Raw genomic sequence first — 14,611 nt, 5'->3', positions numbered from 1 at the left:
CTTTGCTACAGTCTTTCTAGTAAAACTGAAACACCACTAAAAAGCCTTCCTGCACTGGAGCCGCACCAGTATTGCAAATGGATGAATCAAACCAAGTTTCCCGCTACCATCTTCTCGGCTGTCTACTTCTCTGTTCTTTCTTTTAGTTTTTCATTTTTATATAGCGGAAACTTTACCTCAAAGGTGTCAGAGTGCTTTGCAATTGACCCATTTGCATTACAAAAGGACTTCAGAGTACATGAATGAGAAACTAAACAGAAACTCTAAACTCAAAAAGAATGGTACAGATACTTGTGGTAAGATTTACATATATATGTTTCAAATTCACTCGAAACAGTGACGCGCTTGAGCCCTTTCCTGATTTTTGAAAGTGATTCTGCCAGCATTCATCTTTGCCTGGTTGGGCTTCGGTCTAACATGCATGCCCTTGATGTTTTTGAGTTAATCTTAACCCCCGGACATTACTGTGACACCCTGGTGGGACTCGGAGTCCCAGTGTGCACCACAGCGCCCTTATTGACAACAGCTGCCGCTGGGGGAGGCGTGATCATCGCGCTATAAAGCGGTCTCGACCCCCGCAGCGCGGGACGGGCGTGGGTTGCGCCCGGACAAAGCCGGGGCCAAGGGCGGGCCAGTCTGGGACAGTAATAGGCTGGGCTGGGCCATCTCCCTTACAACTTGATCTTGAAACTGTTATTGTACTACTTATTTTCATTTTGCAGATTTTTTGGGGGGTAGGCTCTGCTTAAGTATGAACAAGGGTAAAGATCGAGGTGTTGTAGGGTCTTTAGACGCTTTCCTCCTGAGGGCAGAATCAGTCCTCAAATGAAATTAAACTAACCTAACGAAGATGGTCTCTAGAGTCAGTTCCCTCACAGAGCAGTCTCTCCTCGACGCCTGTATTCACGAACCAAGGGAGGGCACCAAGTAATGAGCCGTCCCCCATACTGATTGGCACTTCACCACAAGTTGTAATTGACCAAATAACAGAAATTGCTTCTTCCCCTCGCTCTGAACCTGGAGGAGCCCCCGGTGGGTCTAAATTCGTGACTAGAGGGCAAAAGGCAAAGTGTAGGTCAGATACTACTGTAGAACTCTCAAAGACAAAGAAAGGCAAAAATATCCCAAAACAGAGTAAACCAGCCCAGAATATAAACAGGAGAAGAGGGAAATCAGCCACAGATTTGGAGAAGGGCCCACTGATACCTACGAAACAGAATGAGATGGCTAAGCCTGCCGATGGTATACTAGATGGGAAGTTTTGGGGAAAGCTTGAGTTAATGATAACAACTCTTCTGGAACCATATTGCTTAAAGTAACTAATTTTGAAACTAGATTAGCAAAGGTTTGAATGACAAACCCAAATCTGCAGTTCCATAAAAACTCGACTGATAATATACACGAGAAGTACCGAAGATGTAACTCTGTATCCTGTGAAATTCAAGGGAAATAAACTGGTGAATTATCTGCATGTCACACACTTGCGACTGTCAAGGATTGTGCATGATAACATGACCTGAGGAAGCAGTTTCAATATCCACCGTTATGTCTTTATTAGTAAGCAGTACAAAACAGGCAGGCAAACGAGGCAGAGGCTGAAAACTGTTTGGATGCTTCAGAACATTGATGCAGATGTTTGTCTGAATGTATCATTTCTGTGGTGTAAACAATGCTTAATACAAGATTGAAGGCACACATATTACAGAGAAGTGCAAGCAACACAATAAATAACACCGCATGTAGAATTTAAAAAAACATATCAGCAAGTACCCAATAACCGAATATATACAAACTGTAGTTGGTAAAGCAAAACAAATGTGCAAATACTTCCAAGTGCATAATAAAGTAATCACCAGTCCAGCAATATACAAAAATCAATCATGTTTTGTAAAACAATCCAACTTTCTTATATCATGGTGAAAATACTTTCAAAGAACATGATAAAAACTAGTCCAGCCGTATGCAAAAATGAAGCCAGGTTAGTCAAACTATTTCCAGTTTGGTGTGTGCATAAAGGCACATCTATTTCAAAGCAACTGGTAAAAAATAACTACCAATTCCCGTTTTGAAGGATCAAATATTTCAAAGTGACTGACAAAACAGTAACAAGTACAGCAGGCAGCAGCATACAAAAAATAAACCACTTTAGTCAACCAATACCCTTTTGGTTTGTGCACGAAGGTGCACATATTTCAAAGTGTCTGGTAAAATAATAAGTTCAGCAAGCAGCATACATTAATCAAACCAATTTAGTCAAACTAATTACCCTTCTGTTTGTGCATGAAGGCATACATATTTCAAAGTGCCTGGTAAAGCAATAACAATTTAGCAGCATAGACATCAAACACATCCAGTCAAACGATGCCCCTTTTATTTGTGCATAAAGGTGCCAGAGCCCATTTTTCCCATGCCTTAAAAAGTCTCAGGATACATTTAATGGATGCAATCAATCAAGGAATTGGTTGAGCGCGCTACTCACCCGTTAGGGTCTCAAGGCACGGGGGGGGGGGTCGCTACTGCTGGAACAGCCAGGTCTTGAGTTGCTTCCTGAAGGCGAGGTGGTCCTGTGTCAGCCAGAGGTGGGTGGGGAGGGAGTTCCATGTCTTGGCTGCCAGGTAGGAGAAGGATCTTCCTCCGGCGGTGGCTTTGCGGATGCATGGAATAGTGGCAAGGGCGAGGCTGGCGGAGCGGAGCCGACGGGTTGGCGTGTAAAATGCAAGGCGGTTGTTGAGGTACACGGGGCCCTCGTCGTGGAGCGCCTTGTGTGCGTGGGTGAGGAGTCGGAATGTGATTCTCTTGTTGACGGGGAGCCAGTGCAGGTTCCTCAGATGGGCAGAGATGTGGCTGTGGCGGGGGATGTCCAGGATGAGTGTAGCCGAGGTGTTCTCAATGCGCTGTAGTCTTTTCTGGAGTTAGGCTGTGGTTCTGGCGTAGAGGGTGTTTCCGTAGTTTAGGCAGCTGGCGACGAGGGCCTGGGTGACCGTCTTCCAGGTTGAGGTGGTGATCCATCAGAAGATTTTTCAGAGCATGCGCAGGGTGTTGAAACAGGACGAGGAGACGGCGTTGACTTGCTTGGTCATCGTGAGGGAGGAGTCCAGGATGAAGCCCAGGTTGCGTGCGTGGTCTGTGGGTTTGGGGGCAGCGCCCAGGGATGGTGGCCACCAGAAGTCGTTCCAGGCCGAAGGGGTGGGACCCAGGATGAGGACTTCCGTCTTGTCTGAGTTCAGCTTCAGCCTGCTGAGCTTCATCCATTCCGCGACATCCTTCATTCCTTCCTGGAGGCTGGTTCTGGCGGTGGAGGGGTCGTTGGTGAGGGAGAGGATCAGCTGTGTGTCGTCGGCATAGGAGATGTTGTTGAGGTTGTGCTTGCGTGCGATGGCCGCAAGGGGGCTCATGTAGATGTTGAAGAGGGTGGGGCTGAGCGAGGAGCCTTGAGGGACACCACAGATGACTTCGGTAGCAGCGGACCGGAACAGGGGGAGGCGGACTCTCTGGGTTCTACCGGCGAGGAACGAGATAATCCATTCTAAGGCCAGGCCTTGGATGCCGGTGTTGCAGAGGCGCTGTATCAGGGTGCGGTGGCATACCGTGTCGAAGGCTGCTGAGAGGTCCAGGAGGAGGAATGCAGAGGTTTCCCAGTTGTCGAGCATAGACCTGATGTCTTCGGCAGCTGCGATGAGGGTGGTCTCGGTGCTGTGGTTAGCTCGGAAACCGGACTGTGACGGGTCAAGGGATCCGTTTGTCTCGAGGAAAGCGGAGAGTTATTTGTTGACCGTCTTTTCGATGACTTTGGCCGGAAACGGGAGGAGCGAGATGGGTCGAAAGTTCTTGAGGTCCAGGGGGTCCACAGTGGGTTTTTTCAGGAGGGCGCCGAGTTTGGCATGCTTCCAGCTCTCCGGGAAGGTGGCTGATGCGAAGGAGCTGTTGATGACGTCGCAGAGTTGGGGTGCGATGATGGAGTCTGCTTTGTTAAAGATGTGGTGTGGGCATGGGTCGGTGGGAGAGCTGGAGTGGATGGTGCTCATGGTGCGGGTGGTGTCTTCGGTGCTGACCGGGTTCCAGGTGCAGAGGGTGGCGGTTGGGTGCGCTGGTTTGGTGGTTGGGTGGTTGGTCTGTGTGCTGAAGCGGTTGTGTATGTTGGCGATCTTGCGGTGAAAGAACGAGTCGAGGGAGTCGCAGAGGTCTTGCGAGGGTGTGATGTCGTTGTTGCAGGCGCTGGGGTTGGAGAGCTCTTTGACGATGCTGAAGAGTTCCTTGCTGTTGTGGGTGTTGTTGTCCAGGCGCTGTTTGTAAGTAGATCTCTTGGTGGTACGGATCAGTTGGTGGTGCTTGCGGGTGGCGTCCTTGAAGGCTGTCATGTTCTCTGTTGTCTGGTCCTGGTGCCAGGTTTTCTCCAGGGAGCGGCAGGTTTTCTTTGAGTTTATGAGGTCTTCCGTGAACCACAAGGCTTCCTTGCTGTAGGGTCTGCTGGGTGGTTTCTTCAGTGGTGCGAGTTCGTCGGCGCAGTCGGTGATCCATTGTGCGAGGTTGCGGGCTGCTTCATTGGGGTTCGGTGTGATGGCGGGGGGGTTCTGGCTGAGGGAGGTGGTGAGCTGGTCGGCGGTGATCTTGCTCCAGCTTCTGCGGGGGGCCTGCTGCGGGTGGTGGTGGGTTGTGGTTTTCTTGAAGGAGAAGAGGGACGCAGCTGTGGTCTGTCCAGTGGAGTCCGGTGGTGTGGCTGAAGTAGATGTGCTTGCTGGAGGAGAAGACTGGGGCAAGCGTGTGGCCGGCATAGTGGGTGGGGGTGTTATCTAGCTGCTTGAGTGAGAGGTTGGCGAGGTTGTCCAGCAGGGTGGTATTGTTGCTGTCTTTGTTATTCTCCAGGTGGAAGTTGAGGTCTCCTAGGAGGATGTAGTCTGGGGAGGTGAGGGCGTTCGGGCTTACGAAGTCTTCGCTGAATTGAGTGCGTGGTCCTGTGTGTCTGTAGATTAGGGTGCCTCTGAGGGTAATCCTGGGGTCGGTGTGAATCTGGAAGTGCAGGTGTTCGGCGGCTGTGAGGGTGTCTTCCGAATCGGTCGTGATGCGGATGATGTTTCTGTGGAGGGTGGCGATGTCCCCTCCAGTTTGGTTGGTGCGGTCCTTCCGGGTAATCTTGTAGCCGTCCGGGATGGCTATGGCGATGTCGGGGGCTGAGGAGGCGTTCATCCAGGTTTCCGTGAGGAAGGCGACGTCCGGTGCTGCTGTGTCCAGGAGGTTCCAGAGCTAAACTGCGTGCCTGTGGACGGAGCGGGTGTTGAGCAGGATGCACTTAGTTATTCTTGCTGGTGGTAGGCTTGGCAGGTGTTGGTCCAGGACAGGTGCAGGTGAATATGCACTCTTGGCAGGAGAAGGGTCCGTAGGTGCGTTTCGGGGTGGCCAGGTAGCAGGCTGGGTTCCGGCCGGTGTTGAGTGCGTGGAGGGTGGCGGCGTTGTAGGTTCGTCGGGTGTGTTGGCATAGTCTAGATCCAGGGTTCCTGGCGCTGGGTGCGGGCCAGGCGCAGAGGGGCGTAGACGGGCTTGCCTTTGGCACACCTTCGGCACGCAATCGGCGAGTACGTGCGGACTCTGCCATAAATGGAGAGTGGGAGGGAGGAGCAGCTGGGAGGCGGGAGCGGGGTGGAGAATAGGAGGGGTTGAGGGTACAGAACAAAGAAGAGGGGCTGGGCCGCGGGGGAGCAGCGGCAGGGAGCAGGGAAAAACAGCGGGAAACGGGCCGCAGAGAGGCACAAAAAAAAATCCGGCAAATACAGGGGCACAACGGTCAAACAAACACAAAAATGGCACAGAAGCAGAGAAACACAACCAAGGGGCACCTAAGCCCAGGGGGCAGCGGCGAACAGGCATCAGCAGCAGGGGGAACCGGCGCACTCGGGAGGAGCCACGCCGCGGGTGGAGCGACCGGCTCTGACAAGGTCAGGTCACAGCTCCCCCTCGCGTGTCCTCTGCCTAAGTAGCCAGTGGGAGGGAGGAGCAGCTGGGCGGCGGGAGCGGGGTGGCGAATAGGAGGGGTCGAGGGTACAGAACAAAGAAGGGGGGCGGGGCCGCGGGGGAGCAGCGGCAGGGAGCGGGAAACAGGCGGCAGAGAGGCACAAAAAAAAAAGAAATCTGGCAAATACAGGGGCACAACGGTCAAACAATAAACACAAAAATGGCACAAAAGCAGAGAAACACAACCAAGGGGCACCTAAGCCCAGGGGGCAGCGGCGAACAGGCGTCAGCAGCAGGGGGAACCGGCGCACTCAGGAGGAGCCACGAGGCGGGTGGAGCGACCGGCTCTGACAAGGTCAGGTCAGATGCAATAATCTCCCATCCAATAATGGCAGTTTAAGAGGCAGCAAATATGATCCTGGTAAAGTAGAGGAGGTCTTGGCAAGAGGCAATCCCAAGGATATGGCTCAAACATGATACATGGCAGAGCACTTTGAATCAGGCCTGGGCCCTGGCATGGAAAAGGAGCTGAGAATTTTCTATGCATGAAAGGACATGTGAGGGAAGACAGCAGCCCATCACAAAATGGTGGGAATGTAAATGGAAGTAACAGAGTGGCCAGAGACAGTCCTGCAGGCGAAGGGGCATGAAAACCCACATACGTAATTTGAAAAGATGTCTTGCAGCCCCTCACATTGGTTCGCAACTTGGAAAAGCAGAGGCATGTACATTTTAGTAAGAAGCATCCAAATCTGCTCAAGCGGTACATGACTTCAAACAAATAGTAGTTAGTTGTAATCCTGTTTTTAAAATATGTGCACACATTTTTCCCAAAATTCTCCATTCCTATATAACAGCTCTCCGTCTGAGCAAGTCTATATTGAAGTTTTTTAGGATGTTCAGAGTAAAGTTGGAGATAACATGGTTAGTGGTTAAAGGGAAAAGTAAGATTCCGACCACCTTCCTTTCTCTTTTGCTGATTAATGCAATAGAATTTTAGAAGGGAATAAAGCACACTATATTAAGGGGTTGGTTATGCAGAGTGATGGACACATCCTTTTTTCCACAGAGAGGTTATTGTGAAGATGAATCCCTGATCTTCAAAAATGTAGATGAATATTGCACATTCGGTGAACAATTACAAGCAATACTGGGAGGAGCGCCCTCACATTATACACACTTGTCAACAAAAAAAAATACATTTGAGCAACTCGCTATTTTCAACATGGTTGACAATGCTGTATTAGCTTAGCAGTATGCTTAAAAAAATCAAAGTCCATATTCAACTCCGTGAGTTATCACTCATGGTTCAAAACGCGAGAAGTACCATGTTTTGGCCAGAGATGGACACATATCTATACTATGGAGATCAAGTGGGTGTGGCACTGGGGGTGTCACACCTGTGTCCATTGTTATGTTATGTTAAAACGGGTCTTTTATAGCGCACAGCTACTCCTAGGAGTGTCCCGGCGCTTTGGCAAAAAACCCGAGAAAAAATGAGACCAGGGCAAATCAGAGGAATCAGTGGGTAAAAAGCCAGGTCTTCAGCTCCTTTTTAAAAGCCAGTAAATTGCAGATTTTCATGAGGGAGACGGGCAGAGAATTCCAGCAACGAGGCGCCAAACATCAGAAAGATCTTCCTCCAATTCTAGCGCGCCTGATGGAGGGAACAGAGGCGATAGCCAAAGAGGCTGATCTCAGAGTTATGGAAGGCACGTAGAAAGTCAGGCACCTCCTAATATATCTGGCCCCTACATGGTGTAGCGCCTTAAAGGCAAGAGGTAGTGCTTTAAAAATAATCTGTTTAGAGACAGGAAGCCAGTGGAGCTTTTTAAGCAGATCCACAGCACTCACTCTCCGCTGAAGGCCGTAGATGGCCCTTGCAGCGGAGTTCTGCACCACCTGAAGGCACGACAGGAGACATTTTGGCAGACCCAGGTAGAGCACATTCGCATAGTCTAAGCGCGAGCCTATCAATGCCTGCACAGTAATCTTTCTATGCTCAAAAGACAAAATTGGGAGGAATTTCCTTAGCATTTTCAAAATGCCGAAGTATTTCCCGGAGAGTTCCCGAATCTGAGGCCCAAAAGAAAGGTCATCATCGATCTGGAAGCAGAGGTTCTTTGCTTTGGATGAGGCGTCTGCCGGAGGGTACATGTCCGGCGGCCACCAGGCCTTCCATCTAGGATCAGAAGAGCCGCCAAAGAAAAGCAGTTCCGATTTATTGGAATTACATTTTCAGACTGTGCTGTTTAAACCAGTCAAAGACCGCCCCCAGACAACTTCTGATCCGCATACCATCAAAGTCAGAACACTTTGCGCAGGTGAAAAGGAGCTGGGTGTCATCAGCATAGGATACCATCTGGGCACCAAACTACTCCGCCACCGCCGCCAGAGGGGCCATATAGATATTAAAAAGGATGGGGCTTAAGATAGAGCCCTGCGGCACCCCCACCCCCAATGGCGGCACAACGGCAGAGAAAAGTGACACCCAGACCGTTTGTGTCCCACAGCTGTGTCCATTCACGGATTGGCTTTGCCCCTTGATTCCCCAGTGGCCATCACCGACCTAAGCCTCAGATAACAAATCAGAGAAGTGAGAACTAAGGTCCCGAGTTGACTGGGGTATTGAAACCAGGGGCGCAACTAGATCTGAGGTTCAGGGAGGTGGCTACCACTCCCAGCCAGGGCTGGCCCTGGCACTGGTCGCACACGGTGCAACAGTCTTTTCTGGAGCCCCCTCCCCCATTTCCTCCTTCTCCATGAATTCCCTCACTACCACTCACCAACCATGCACCTCATCTCTCTATTGCACCTTTCTGACAAACATTTCATTTTTTTATAGCGCTACTCTTAGTTTACTCACACTCAGTTCTGTGATCTGCATGGTACACGTTCTGTGTAGTAGGTACATTAACCCTCTGCGCTTTGTGGGTGGCAGGAGTGCCCATGTGAGTGCACAGTGGCAGAAGCGACAGTGTGAGAGTAGGGTAAGATGAGTGACTGCAGGGGGACTGAGATGACCGTTTGAATTTGGGTTTGGATGTAAGTGCAGAGTGGGACGAACTAATGCATGGTCAGTCATGTGCTTGTTTGAGTAAGATTGCAGATTGAGCAGTGAGGGGGACAGGTGAGTGAAGGGTGAGTAGTGTGCTCATGTCTGCAGGGTGAGGTATGGGGTGAACAACGCAAGTGCATTGTGAGTGCATTGTGATCGCTGTGAGTACAGGGTGGGCATAAAAGTGAAGGGCAAGAATGTGGTTTGAGTTGTCTGAATACAAGGTGCATTCCCAGACACTGAATTAACTCAGCATCTTATTGACGGCGGTGTAGAGTTTCAGATCTAAACTATTGATTGCTATTAGGGCATCATTAGGGATTGAGGGTGTAAGGAATAAATAATGTGCTTCCAGTCTAATGATACGGGTTGCCAGCTCAATATTTTGATGTCCCAGACGGGACAAAAAAAAGCAGTCACCTAAAGCCGGAGTTTTAGCACTTATCTGTGCTTACTTTGAACAGCAAATATAAATAGAAATTACTTTTAATTGTGTTCCAGGGCTGCCTGAATGATCCATGACTGATAACAGAAAAGTTACATTACAAATTAATACATACACTTTTATTTATAACCCTATTTAGTGTCAATACAAGGTCTTTCTAGGCTCTTTAACGCCTTAACCGCGGTGGCAATTCCGTCACGGTGCAGGCGTTCTAAAGGGTGGGCGGGGCTGCGTCGGCCATTGGTCGTTCGCACCACCAGGGAGGGAGTGCTCCCGTCGGCCAACGGGAGCATGGAAGGTATTAACCTCTTCGATGCTCATGACGGCTCCCGGCCGTCATGAGTCACGGTGGGCGTGTGCTGATGACGGCCGGGAGCCGTCATGACCACGCCCACGATTGGAATGTCAGCACTGCAGTGGAATTAGAGCCGCAGTGATGAGGTTAAACACATTGTTGGCAATTTTTTTTGGGGCAACACTAGTTTATATTCCTTTTCATGAAATGCATTCTCAACAGTAATGTGATATGTGATGTCACCTGCAATATTATCAATTATTTTATTTGTGATGTTATCTTTAACATCAAGAATGAGCTGGAGGCAAATGTAGGAAATTATGAGGTAGAGGCACAATGTGATTTGCGGGGGGCATTATGGGTACAGTGCATTGGAGGAGCACAGAGTAATGCGCTTCAGTGAAGCTCTGGTTGTCATGTTTGAAGGGAACACTATATGATGTGTCTCACTGGAGGACAGGGTCTTGGAAATGTGGTGTGCAATTTAGGACTGTGCATCAGAAGGGCACTGTGTGTTGTACAGACAATGTGCATACACATGGCTGTGTGTATTACAGAGCAGGTGATGTGCCAAGGGGTGGGGGTAAAAACTGATGTTTAGTAACAGTAGTTGGTTAAAGGGCAACTTCAAAGAGGCCTGAAGATGTACTGTGTCAAGCATGAACAACTCATCCATTCCCTTTTTTCTTTCCGTTCTGGGATTTGGAGTACTATTCAATTATAAATGAGGGAATGCAAGTACTACAAAACAAAGAAAAATATATATTAGGGCTGGATTATCTTCTGGCATGACAACCAGTACTTTGGAATATAAAAAATTACAGTCTTGCTTTCTAATGAATTTCAGTGATTTATTTTTAGGGTCAGGAATCTAATCATGGCAGAAGATCTTGTTTAATATGGTATGTTTTATACAGGCACAGATATACACACATGAAACATTCATGGGCACACATTCAAATATGAACAATTCACATACAAGAATAGTTACACACCTGCATAGGCACAAAGGACCCTATGTTGTGTACAACATCTTTAGACAACCCTGGTTTTTTGTACAACACTGTTTGGCATAATGGCACTTTCAAGCCTTCGCTTATATTTGTAAAAGAAATTCTAAGCCCCAGAATGCAGCTATTTGTTGCTGGAAAAAAAAAGAACTGGCTCAGGGTGTCACATGTTAAATGGCCTACTTGGTAGAACAGATTGACAGATATAAAAATAAAAAATACATTCCCTCTCTATTACATTGTAAATAGATTTAGTTTTGGTTTGTTGCTTGAAATATTTGCTTTGTCTTCCATGCCTACAATATGAACAATAAAATTGTTGATTTCCATTATTTTGTTTTACCCTGTTCCTCTCAAACATTTTCAGAAGCTCAGTATAAAACATAAGCGTCCTCAGTTCTGCTTCTTGGACCTCCCCCTTTTGGAGTACCTTTACATTTGTCAACAGGCTTACAGCCCAGGTTTCATTGTCCGGGGGCGCGTCTTGATTCACCTTAATCCTCGTCTACCACGGACTCGCCACTGCTTTATTTATATTAGAATAATAATAATAATATTAATGATAAAGTGGAGTGCACAAAGTATTTTTTTCAAGAGCCAGCCTCTGACGCAGCCTAGCAAGGAAGTCATGGGCGGGCCCTGGTGCAAGCTAGGAAAATGCCACCTTTTACTGTTGTTGGGTAGTCAAAAACAGCAATTATCATAGCTCAAGGGGCCCCTCAGAGTTTTAAGTACCGGTGCCACTGAACCTCCTGCACAGATGGTAGCTGCGCCCCTGGACTCGGCAGAAGGTTGCCTTTCTTCCACTACCCAAAACTTCCTCTCTTTCTTACTCTTGAAGTTTTCATTCATGCAATCTTCCTTTTATCACTGTTTTTCTATCATTCTCTTCCTTCTTTCTCCCTTTACTGACAGACTCTCTCTTGATCCCACTGAGCATGACAAATAACGCATAGCTGCCAAGGTTTTTGTAACATTTTCATAATTTCAGTGCTATTATGAGTGATATTTCAACAAGTATGTGTGACTATCACAAGCAAAATAAAACGAAGACAAGGGAAAAATATAAATATAGGAAATTGCAACCATTCGCGCAACAAGACACTCTGTACTTGATACTCAGTGCGCCCCTGTTTCCCTCTGTTGCAGGGGGTGCAATGTCTGGCAGGCATTAGTGCACTGCAACTAGGTGTACATCAGGGAAGTTTCAATGGGGGCTTCTGAAGGCTGTGAAATGCCCGTAGGCAGCGTTTTTGTGCACACTCGAGCTGAGAGACAGGCCGTGGAAAGACAGGGATTGGCTGAATCTGGGACATAGATGCAGTTGGGCACACTCCAATCGAGAGACAGGAAGGTGTAAAGACATGCATTGACTGACACAGACACAGTAACGTATTTACAGATACTGGGATTTAGATAGACACAGGGGCATAAATACACGGGCAGGCTGCCACTGCAACTTATTGCAGAAACAGGGTAGAAAGGTTCAGGGAACTCGCACTAAAATGTAGGGACATATGGGGCAGCTTAGCATCACTCCAGGCCTGGCCTCTCTTCCACACAGTAACGTATTTACAGATACTGGGATTTAGATAGACACAGGGGCATAAATACACGGGCAGGATGCCACTGCAACTTATTGCAGAAACAGGGTAGAAAGGTTCAGGGAACTCGCACTAAAATGTAGGGACATATGGGGCAGCTTAGCATCACTCCAGGCCTGGCCTCTCTTCCACGTCTGGGACCCGGCCCCAACAGGATACGTGAGGCCCCAACTGCACCAACACACTGATGTCTTGTGTTGCCGAGCTGGCTGACCGAAAAACAAAAGACACATTGCCAGCCAACGTGTGGCCTGCCTGCAATCTGGAGAATACCCTCGGGACTACTCTGGCCTCTGTTAGGTGAGGAAAATGCTGGTCCCCAAAACTGAGTCCAAATGCCCACCAGCTGCAGCTGCAACCACACACATGGATAATGCACAAAACTCGCCTCACTTATTACACATTTGAACGTCTGATCCCCAATGAAACTTCGCAGCACACACTGTCAGTCAAGCAGTGCCTCCTCTCCGTGTGCTACAGAGCTGATGGGGCCCCTGGAGGTAGGAACACAGAGCCTGCTGCAGGGCCTAAATGACGTTTTAATCCTGACCCCATGATGCACTCCCTCCCCTCCACTCCACCAACACCCGCCTGATGCCAGGCCTGCAGCAACAGTGGCAGGCGCGAATTGGAGACAAAATAAAGAAAAAACAAATTATTACCGGCGGCCGCACAGTCCCTTAAATCATCTCCGGAATGCCTCACCTCCTACGCGGCCGCGGCCGCCGCCGCGCACTTTTAATACTTCTGCCATGCGCTTGACACTGGTTAGCCCCACCCTCAGAGAGGAAAGACCACGCAGAGGACACGTCTGCGCATGGTGCGTGCGTGGCGCACGACGCACCATTTAATTTACAAAAAGAGGCCACAGCGAGGTGCAAGGTCTGGAAGCCTAATGCAAATTACGTTAACACATCACATTCCAAATGAATGTGTGGTACTTACTGGCTGCGCGGCCGCTGAGGGGGTCCCCTGGAGCGCCGAGCCCCTCCCCCCCCCCACCCCCCCCCCCCCCCCGCCCCCCGCAACGCGGGAGCCTGGTCCTGTGTTACCCCCATGCTTGCACGTACAACATTGGGAAATGGGCTGAAGGGGATTATCAAACGCCGATAGGACATTCGTAGCTGCGCCCTTGCCGTCACTGTGTTGTGCCCATCATTAATTACACGACACTTATAACAATGTCCACGGAACTACAAGTCCACGAAAGCAGCGTTCTTAAAAAAGAACCGGATTGACAAGATGTTACACGTCAGGTGACGCGAGCTATGATAATGTTTTCTGTCTGCAACGAAACATTATTTTATTAATGGTTAGGAGTTATTAAGCTGCTGTCTGATTGTCGCTAAATTATTTCTGCTGGGTGTTATATGACTAATTTGCGTTAAATTATTGTAACAGTTTTATGCTAAGTGCTGAAAATACCTGGTATCGGCTACATTAAAATCGAAATGTAGTTAATAAATTGAACAGTTTAGAGCGTAGCCAGGAACTGTAACTGTTACACAACTTGACACAATTTACCAGCGTCATGCGGGTGGCAGTGGATCACAGTAGTACCAAATTCCTCCATGTCACCAAGATACGACGCTTCCAATCCTCTGCCCTCGTTCAACAAATCATAGTTTTCAGGTGTGTTAGTCGAATTAGCTCATTTAAACCAAGACTACATATCCCAAAATGCTCTGATTTGTTCAAGGAAATCCAGAGATTAGAAACGAGGTATCTCATGATTGGTGGTGGGGTGGAAAATCAACTCAACGCAACCGCACTCTTTGCCATGTCAGGCTGTTGTGTTGCCCCTGATTGGGTGTCTATGAAGCATGGTGACAGAACGGTGCTGGAAAAAATACAGGCGTCACGTCGACTACTCCGTCAGAGTGACATCATCGGGTTCAAACAAATACCAATTAGCATGCAAGGCCACTGGAAATAAGCGGAAGGGGACACCAAATTATGGGCCAGCATTGACCAAATTATGCCTCAAGAACAGGAAAATTATGTGGCGTAATGCAGCACTTTTTGTGAGATTATTAATTCATTACTTTGTCATTTTTACACAGATTAACACTGTCTGGGTAAAGGTTTTACCTCATTAGTTCCAGTTTAACACCCAAATACAGAAATACGTGTGGTGTCGCGCTGTAGTCTACGCACGTCACGTCACGACGTGACGTGCTGGCAGCCATATTGTGGCTGCACGCGCATCGCGCATTAGAAGCGCGAAAGCCGAGAGAAACGGCAGTTCAGATC

At 48.6% G+C, this 14,611-nt stretch overlaps 1 protein-coding gene across 2 annotated transcripts in view; it reads right to left on the bottom strand.

Moving 5' to 3' along the window:
• LOC147690261 (inverted formin-2-like) overlaps positions 1-13,084 on the bottom strand; it is a 429,441-nt gene extending 416,357 nt beyond the window's left edge. For both annotated transcript variants that reach the window (XM_086936660.1, XM_086936661.1), the window contains exon 1: positions 13,021-13,084. The gene's annotated coding sequence lies outside the window, so the exon portion shown is untranslated. The remainder of the gene's footprint in view (positions 1-13,020) is intronic.
• Positions 13,085-14,611: the final 1,527 nt, after the last annotated feature.

Source organism: Lissotriton vulgaris, chromosome 9 (assembly GCF_964263255.1).
Source record: "Lissotriton vulgaris chromosome 9, aLisVul1.2, whole genome shotgun sequence".
Taxonomy (NCBI): domain Eukaryota; kingdom Metazoa; phylum Chordata; class Amphibia; order Caudata; family Salamandridae; genus Lissotriton; species Lissotriton vulgaris.
This window is presented reverse-complemented; position numbering and strand designations above follow the sequence as displayed.